Consider the following 9,936-nt stretch of genomic DNA (forward strand, 5'->3'; position numbering starts at 1 on the left):
TTTAATGGTCTAGTGGTAGGTCTTTAGCCAAGCGTGTCAGAGGTTACAGGTTCTACGTTTTCTCTCTCTCATCAAAACTGAATATGTTCAACAGTGGTTACAGTCTATATCAAACAGGGACACGTTTTTGTGCATTTTATTTTGTGATTTCACCGGAATGAACAGTGAGTCTCCACAACTGCAATAGATTGAAGAGCTCGTCCGAGTGAAGACACTGTATCCATGACTCTGATAGCAGCAGACCTGAGTGCTCAGCTTGAGTTCAAAAACACATAGCTCTATATCTCTTATTTAATGCAAAAAATGATTGACCAGCATTTGGGTATCCAATTGAAATAATATATTATATAGGCCAATAAAAACCCTTGTATTTGGACCGGGAAAAAAGCACGGTTTCTGGAGAGCTATTCGTCCTCGCACGTCCTTCAGTGTGTATTTTAGTGTTGTTATCGAAGAACTTTGCCGTTATGGACATGGAGATTCGAGACGCTAAATTCACTGAAGATTCCGAAAAAATACCTGATGACGAGTGCCCATGCATCGCCACAGGGAAAGGAAAGGAGACAGCGTGCATTTTATAGAAACTTTGTTTGCCATCTGCAGTGATTTCGGCTTACAAGACTTAAGCCTCTAATCTCAAAAAATACATTATAGTAAATTTATGTGATAGTTGTTTTCATTTTTAATGTTGGGTAGACCTGACGATAATAAAAATATCACTTGTGTAACGGTCACAAGGTGGAGTGCCCTTGAGAGTCACCAGAGGGCACTCCACACCAGATTCATGTTTCACTCACAACTACATTTGCCAGAACTCACTGCCTGGACTCATCAGCACTCATCTCATTCACCTGGTTCTCATTGTCTTGTTCAGATCACTCAATAAATACCTTGTGCTCTCATTCACTCATTTCAAATCTGTTGCAATTCTGAGTGTTATCCTCCTGTGTTTGCTTCCTGTATTTTGACCTTTGGATTGTTTATCGTTGCTGACCCTTTTCTACCTGCCCTGACCCTGGATTGTTTCACTGGACTCTGATTCTCGCTGCCTGCCTCGACCCTCTGCCTGTATCTGGTTTGTCTCTGCCTTGTCTCCATTGCCCTGTTTGCTGATGTTTGTTCCCTGCCTGTTTGTCTTCTAATAAATGCTGCGAATGGATCCCATTGTGTCTGCTGCATCATAACAACTTGAAACATGAGCGGTGACAAGTACATATAAAAGACTTAGCACTGTAAACTTGTGCTCAAAGTTAGATTGTATGTCTTTGTCAACACATTGTTTTATTAGGGCCCAAGCCCTGAAAGGGCGAAGGCCCTATTGTTTTCCTTGCGATTATTTTTCTTCTCTATTATTATAATAATTATTATTTTACTACCTTTTGGGCACTTTTGGGGCCCTTAACGTGCTCGAAAACTCTTGAAACTTTGCACACGGGTCAGAACCCGCGGCCATCAGAGCCGGGCTGAAGCTGGTACCTGGGCGTGGCAGGGGGGCTCGTCAGCGCCCCCTGGAACGGGGTCCGAACACTCGGTCCATAACTCAAACACGCTTGCATGTAATAATATGAAACTCGGTACACATGTTGATCTCATCGTTTCATCTATACCTCGCGCTCTTACTTTTTACCCCAGCCCAACAGGAAGTCGGCTATTGAGGTTTGTTTGTAAAACGCTCGCAATGGTATTTGAAATACTCCTCCTAGAGCTTTGATCCACATTCGACGAAACTCGGTCAGCGTGAAGTCAAGACATTGAGGATGAAAGTTTGCGAGGGGATTTTTGATATCTCGAACGGTTTGGCCGTGGCGAGGAAACGAAATCATGGCGAGAAACGTGAAACAGGAAGTTTGTTATAACTTCAGCATACATTAACTGATCTTGATGAAACTTCAGCAGTATGTTCGCTGTAAGAGGACGATCACATGGATGTGACTATTGTGAGTCAAAGTTATAGCGCCACCAACTGGCAGCAGGAAGTGTGTCACTTTCAAAATGCTTTGATATCACCCTTTTATTTTTACCCGATTTGCTTCAAACTTCATATGTATAATGTAAACATACGGCAGATGTAGACCTGTGAATGGATTCTTGATATCTTTGAAGATGTTGCCGTGGCGACGCATCAAACTTTACCCTTCTTTTAGGATGCTTTTAGGATGCTTTTGAGACCCTTAGCATGCTTCAAAATGCATGAAACTCGACAGACACATCACATTTATTAGCCAGTAGACACGTGCAATGTTTCAGAAACGGGCGTGGTGAGGGCTCAGTAGCGCCACCTTTTGACAAAAGTAGGGTTGTTAGTTTTATCTACAGTTACAAAAATCGGTATGTATATTGTACTCCTCGAGCCGGACAACTTTCTAATTGACACTCATTAGCTAGGACCCACAGAAAGTCAGATATGTTTGTTTGAATGTGGTCTTGCTTAATCTGAGCCTACATCTCTGTTTTTGCCTGTCTGTGTATGTGTGTGTGTTTGTAGGGGGAGGGGTCTTAACCATTTCACTCCTGTGTGTATGGCCTGCATAAAAAATAAATGCCTTAAGCCTGGTATTTTTTTAAATAAGTTTTTTATTTTTTATAAGTAAAGGCATATAACCAGTTTAATTGTAGTGCATTAATAGTTTTATATAGTTTATTAATTAAATTAACTTGGTCCATAAACTTGATCTGAAAATTTGGTCCATAAATCAAACACACTTGCATGTAATAATATGACTTGAGTGTTAATCACATCATGTTTTCAGTTTGAATTTAAAATATATAAATTATGTAAAAAAAAATAAAGTTGATACAGCTGGAGCGCAGGCTGAGAATAGCGCTGTCATGACTGGATCACGAGATCATCAGTCATGCCCTCTCATACCTTACGCGCACACCACGCCCACTTACATCAGATCACATCAACATGTCAGCCGGAGGGATAACGAGGGTCGTCGTCGCTTTTGGATTCAAGAATTTCTTACAACAAGATGGCAAAAGAACAGCGCTTTGCAAGACATGCAACGTTAAGATCGCGGACAGTCAGATGACAACCTCCAATTTCGTCCGTCATTTGAAGAGCCATTCTGCCCACTGTGCCCAGTAAGTGCTTGTCAATTTGTTAATGTTATCTGGTTAGCTCGTTCGTAGTTAGCTAGCTAATAAGTTAAAGGAGAACTCCGGCGCAAAATTACACATTGTTACCTAGTCAACCGTTATCTGAGATTTGTTTTCATGACTGCCGAATGTAAATAGTTTTATCTATAAAAACAGTTTAGCCTATAAGTGACGTCCGACATTCTGCATATTGTGTTATTTTGTTAAGCCCCACTAAAGGCATAAAAAACTGTAAAGCACAATCAAGTTTTCACACTATATTCCAAGACTTCTAAAGTCATTCAATAGCTTAATGTGTGGTAAAATTAATATTTTAGTCTCTAAGTTAAAGTTAACGGAAAGTCATCTCGCCTCAGTCATTCTCCATGCATCAGCATTAGCGCGTCGCGTTCGGTTGCGACAGTAACACGACGACACTCTCTTCAAGATCAATGTTCCCAATATTATACTTTATTTGTAGATAAGGCATAAAGGTCTATGATTTGCATAAAATGACTATCTTGCTGGAGTGGAGTTTATTGCCCTTTAGAATACACTAAGCAGTGCTGCACGATTAATTATATCGCAGTCGTAATAGCGATCTCAAACCTATGCAATTATATAACGCAAAATGCCGCGATTTTATATGAAATAAACAAAGTAGGGCTATTAGCGCAGCATCTCTTCTTTTTTGTCATCCTTTGACTAGTGTTACAAGATCCCCCTCTTATTGGTTCAAATGCCTTTTCGCATTTTGCACGACAAGAAGTGAAAAGCTGCCTGTGAGTGCCCTAGATTAGAATAGATGAGACTCGCATAATGCGCATGCACTGACCGTGTGCCAGCCCAGAATAAACAGTTCTCTTTCGAGCTTGAACGAACAATAGCACACACAATTATGCCAAAATGTGATTTTGTCTAGTATCTTCATAACATAAGAAAAGTCTATGGACGAAAAGAGTTGTGCTATGAGGCGCGTGTGAGATCCGCGTCTCGGCAACGGGTGCTCTTAAAGGGCCAGCAGCGAATAAAGCGTTCTTTCAGTAAAGTTAAAAGAACAAAGGGAAATTAGAAAATTACTCACTGATCTTGAGTAAAGAACTTTTGTAGCTTTAATAAGGATTATTATATATATAATTTATGATTCAGGCAGCGCAGACTGTTTGATAACTTTATTCAATTTCTGTACCTGTTAAGACAGGAAGGGCACAGGTAAATATGTTTTTTATTATGGGTTTATGTGGGGATTGTTTGAAGTTCACTTAATTTAAAAGCTGTTATATATTTTTTTTAAGCGTAATAATTTTTTAAAAAGTTGATGGCTTTCAATTGATGGAATCACTGTAATGTTGGTTTGGTTGATGGTTTATTGATCATTATACACTGTAAAAAATTGCTGTAGATTCTACAGCAAAATTCTACAGAAATTTATTGTTTTATCATTTTACAAGTTATTACTGTAATTCGCAATGCATTATGGGTCAAACTGAGTATTACAGTTGTTTACTGTATATTTCCCTGTCAACTGTAAATTGATTTACAGGTAAGAGGTGTTTTCACTGTAGTTCATACGTTTTACAACAATTTACTGTGACGTGGCATGGGATTGCGCGGGCTGAATACATTTGAAATCTGGTGGACTGGAGCAGGGCAGGATCGAGTTGAAGATAAAAGGCACTATTTACTCAATTTTTGGTAAGTTAACTTAAATTTACGTCCATAAATATTTACAATCTAATGTATTACTTAATGAGCGATTCATATTTTGAACAGAATTCATAACATCGGCATGTCATTATATCATGCAATTATTGATCGACTTGTTAACAACTGCGTGTTATCAGGACATTTAGTGTGATGTAAAAGTGTTTGATTCCTATATTTTCCATCGAAACGTTACGTTTATTTAGTACAGCAATGTGTCTTTAATTTTAAATTTCTTGTTTCAGGCGAGGCAATCGCGACGGCGCGCGCTCAGTGGTGAGGCGATCTGAACTTACAAGCACAAGGTAAAACTATCTTAAATGTTATGGACGAATGCTGCCGTTTGTTACAGTTTTATTTGAATTTGCTCTCAAGAGAGTATTTTAGAGCATTGCAGTTTGCAAGACGACAGATCGGATCCACTTAAGTCTTGGTGAGAGTTAGCTTTCTTGACGAAAACATTGGAATAGGCTATATTAACATCGTTGGATGCTGCTATTTTCTCATTTATTTTACCAGTTTTGATTTCGTTTGATTTCGATTTTCGTATGAGAGCATGTAAAACCAGTGTTTAATAAAGGCCTGCATCATAACTATTTAACGCAAATCAATTTGCAGCGCACAATAGGTGCGTTCCATTCGACCGTAAGTGGACTGCGAAGTGGACTTCACAGGGTATTTAGCCATCTTAAGTGAGATTCCATTTGAAAGGGAACGAACATTTTCAGTTCGAAGGGCACTGCAAACGGCATAGGGAATAAGGGAACATTGGTACATCACTTCACAGGAAGTCAGTGAAGTCCACTTCAACTGATATACCGTGTTCAGGGAGTAGGGAGCAGTGAACACTGCGTAGGGACCCTGTCGAATGGAACGCACCTAATGATAGTAACAGGCCTATGCCTGTTCGTCATGCTCTCCAGAGAGTATTTTTTTCGAGCATTTGCAGTTTGGAAAACAAGGCATTCTGAAGTGCTGTTGAGATAGAACGTAAATACGCACGTGCAGTTAGCTTTGCTGATGAAAACATTAGAATATGATTTTAACATCGTTGCATGATTCTGCTATTTTATCATTTATTTCACTAGTTTGGATTTATTATTGAGAGCAAGTAAACCCAGTGTTTAACAAATCCCTGCGTCATAACTAAATTCAAAATGACTGGCAAAAGATTTGAAAGTTAATTTTATTTTCTGTTCAAAGTTCCCATATTTATCGTTTTCTTAATATAACTTGAACCTAAATCTAAATGAGAAATGTATCACTGTAAATTGTCAATATGATAGCAATATCATTGTAGGTCACATTAATGTTCTTAACTGCTGTTTTACCTGTGGTGTAATGTTACCTGACTTTTCACGTGCATTTAAAAATGTGCAGCTTTTAAGTTTCATTTATAGAGACCATACAGGTTATCAGAAGTCTTGTAAAGGTGCTAGATTTGACCAGACACAACACTGATTTGCAAGATTGGATACCATCATTTCACATGCATGTACAACTCTGAATTACTTAATTAGGCTTTTTAAAATGCCATATTGATGAGGGCTGGGAAATCTGTCTGTACTGCATTTACTGCATATACTGCACTTAATTACATTACATTTTTTTCCCTTTTATTATTTTTTTTTATTGTAGATGTCAGCAACAGCAGCTGAAGTGGAAAAAAGTTCTGCACTTCCAGACTCTCTGAGACTGATTGTCTTAGGTAATGTACGTTCCAGAATCTTTAAATTACTTAATACATTTTGCCTGTTGTATTTAAGCATACATTTTTATAAACTGTTTTCTTTTTTCTCTTCATTTGTTTTATTTTTAGGTGAAATTCTCACTGCAACCCAGTGGATGCTGAGTATTGAGGGTCAAGTGGTTCTGAATCAACACCCCAATTTCATGGCTGAATTTGCTGCTTTGTTTGCAACTTACTACAACTTTAATCTGGTGTACCAGCACGAGGCATCCTGCACACTTGAATTTGTTCAAAGGTAACAGATTACTGAAATATAAATTTGTATATGTTAAAGGATTAGTTCATCTAAAAATTAATGTTAGTTCACCTGTCATTAATTAACTACTGGCCTTCGTTCATTTTCGGAACACAAATTAAGATATTTTTGATGAAATCTTGCAGGGTTTCTGAACCACACATAGGCCACAAAATCATTGCAACTTCCAAGGTCCAGAAAAGCAGTTAAGACAATGTTAAAATATACCATGTGACTACTCTGGATCAACCTTAATGTTATGAAGCCACAAAATCTCTTCTCTTCTGTGTCAATCTCTGACGCTGTATTAAACAGTGCATCGCTTCCAGGTTCTACGTTAGAACAAAAAGTATTCTCATCACTTTATAACATTGAGGTTGATCCACTGAAGTTACATGGACTACTTTAATGAGGTTTTCACTACCTTTCTGGGCCCCGGACGTTGTAATGACGTTGTGGTCTATGTGTGGTTCAGATACCTCTCTGATTTCATCAAACACATCTTAATGTGTGTTCCTGAAAATGAATGAAGGTCAGTAGTGACAGATTAACGAGTAATTAATTACAGAAATGTCATTTTGTGGTGAACAAATCCTTTTTAGTAGTGCAAATAATGCTTATTGTAAAGTGGTATATTTTCATAAGTCTGCACATGATCCTAAAGCCTCTGATTTTTGAGCAGATGTTTACCAAGAACATCAATGAAAGTGGAAAGACCTCAGAGAAGAGGAACAACACAGTCAATCCTCATGTGTCTACTCTTCTCATTAGGCTACCCTGTGGACCTTGAGTGGTTAAGCATGTGAGTTGTCAAATGTATATATGAAACAAAAAACTGAGATGTCTATAATTACACAAAATGTAAAAAAGTACTTTGAAACAAAAATAATAGTAATAATAATAGAAAAGCAGAAATTTGAGTTAACAAGAGATGCGAGTTAACAATTTTGCCATTCTGTTGTTTGAGATTAAAGGGATAGTTCACTTTGAAATTAATTTTTGACATGTTTTAGCTTAGCTCAAGGGCATCCAAGATGTAGGTGTCTTTGTTTCCACAGTATTTTCAATTTTGACATTTTTCAGTCAAACCGTTGTTGTCCATCAGTCATACACTGGAGGCTAAGGGGGTCCACCAAAAAGCATGCACAGAGAAGTCAAAATTAAACATGATTTAATGACTCGTAAATGTAAGTAAACATTGATGGCCTAAGACCCGAAACGAGCGGTTTTTGTGAGAAAACGAACAGTATTTATATCGTTTTTACCTTGTGTAATCACAGTGACGTCCAAGTGACCTGAATCAGTTGTTCAATGTCCAACTGAACCGAACTGAATCAGTTCAATGTTACGTCGGAAGTGATCGCTTGCGTGTGTACGTCACTCATTGTTTATACAGAGATTTCGGAAGTTTTACCTTTTACTAAACATATTTAGATATACCGAAATCGTTTTCCATTGCGGTTTCCCGTATATCTAAATATGTTTAGTGAAAGGTAAAACTTCCGAAATCTCTGTATAAACCAAGGGGGTAATCCATCGACCGGAAGTTGAAGCCTCGCGGGAGCTGACATCTTGTAGCAGAACTTCACTTGTGTTAGCATTCCCATTGACTCCCATTCGTGTTGGCGTCACTTTGACAGCGAATAACTTTACATCTGAGGCGTTTGAAGACCCCATTTGTCCTTTATTTATTTCTAAAGAAACACGACAATGTATAAATAGCTCCATTACCTTGTAGCTTATGTTATGGCCCCGTAGATGCAGTTTTAGTGAAAGTAGGCTAACGATTGCGTCATACCCACGCAACTCTCTGTCGCACAGGAAAGAGATTACCGTATGTACAGGAGGAGAAGCTCGCGCCCAATCGGGGAAACGTGGAGGCAAAAAGACAAAATAATTAATCAGAATACCTAGAATACCAAAAGTGTCTCCTGCTCCACTTCCAGCGCATGCGCAGACCGAAGCACCCCTGCCGGCAGATCATTTTGTCATGGCTATGATTACAAGAGGTAAAAACTATTTAAATCCTGTTCGTTTTCTCACACAAACCGCTCGTTTCGTGTCTTAGGCCATCAATGTGTACTTACATGTACGAGTCATTAAATCATGTTTAATTTGGACTTCTGTGCTGCTCTTTGGTGGACCCCCTTAGCCTCCAGTGTATGACTGATAGACAACAACGGTTTGACTGAAAAATGTCAAAATTGAAAATACTGTGGAAACAAAGACACCTACATCTTGGATCCCCTTGAGGTAAGATAAAACATATCAAAAATTAATTTCAAAGTGAACTATCACCCAAAAATGGAAAATCATTCACCATTTCCTCACCCCCATGTTGTTAAAAACCTGTATGAGTTTCGTTCTTCTGCTGAACTTAGTAAATGGCTACCACCAACTGTTTGATTACCAACATTCTTCAAAATATCTTTCAATTGTATGGTTACCAAAATTCTTTAAGATATCATCTTTTGTGTTCAACAAAGAAAGAAACTCATACAGATTTGGAACAACTTGAGGGTGAGTAAATGATGACAGAATTTTCATTTTTGGATGAACTATCCCTTTAACTTTTATTGAACCCAGTATGTTGGTGTTAAGCCTTATTTGTAGTTATTTTGTGACTGATTTTGAAAAGATTTTCTGTACTTGAAAAAGTAAAATTGTTGTTACCAGTCTTGTAGTAATTTGCTGATTATTTTAATAAATATTTTTCTACAACAGCTTTGACTTTGTGTTTGTTTTTTTAAATGTTTATTTTAATGCATCTACATCAATATAATGGTAAATAATAGAGTACAGTTTACTGTTAAAATGATTCTTTTCAGCTTTTTAAATGTTAAACTATTACAGCATCTACTTGAATTTTGGGGGTATTTACAGGATTTTATTGGCAACTTTATTGCCAGGTAAATACTGTACTTTAGTGAAATTACAAAATATTGCTGTAAAATAAAATACAGGTTTAATTCAATGTTACTGTAAAAACTCTATAAATTACTGTATACCTATAAATTTCATATACAACAATTAACTGTAAATTGCTTTACAGTATTACACTGTAATCAATTTTACAGCAATTTCCAACATTTTTACAGGATTTTATTGGCAACTTTTTTGCCAGTAAATTCCTGTAAATTCTACAGGAAATTTTTTACAGTGTAGG

The 9,936-nt window shown here is 37.5% G+C and overlaps 1 long non-coding RNA gene across 2 annotated transcripts; it reads left to right on the forward strand.

The window, feature by feature from the left end:
• The first annotated feature begins 4,681 nt into the window (after positions 1-4,681).
• Positions 4,682-7,585, forward strand: LOC148977528 (uncharacterized). 2 transcript variants are annotated; one of them, XR_016169786.1, is made up of 5 exons: positions 4,682-4,776; positions 5,031-5,090; positions 6,424-6,498; positions 6,605-6,770; positions 7,453-7,585. It is a non-coding gene; the product is annotated as an uncharacterized LOC148977528 (long non-coding RNA). The 2 variants fall into 2 exon arrangements; XR_016169785.1 differs by having other exon boundaries at positions 6,424-6,493.
• Positions 7,586-9,936: the final 2,351 nt, after the last annotated feature.

Source organism: Pimephales promelas, chromosome 9 (assembly GCF_988280905.1).
Source record: "Pimephales promelas chromosome 9, fPimPro1.hap1.1, whole genome shotgun sequence".
Lineage (NCBI taxonomy): Eukaryota > Metazoa > Chordata > Actinopteri > Cypriniformes > Leuciscidae > Pimephales > Pimephales promelas.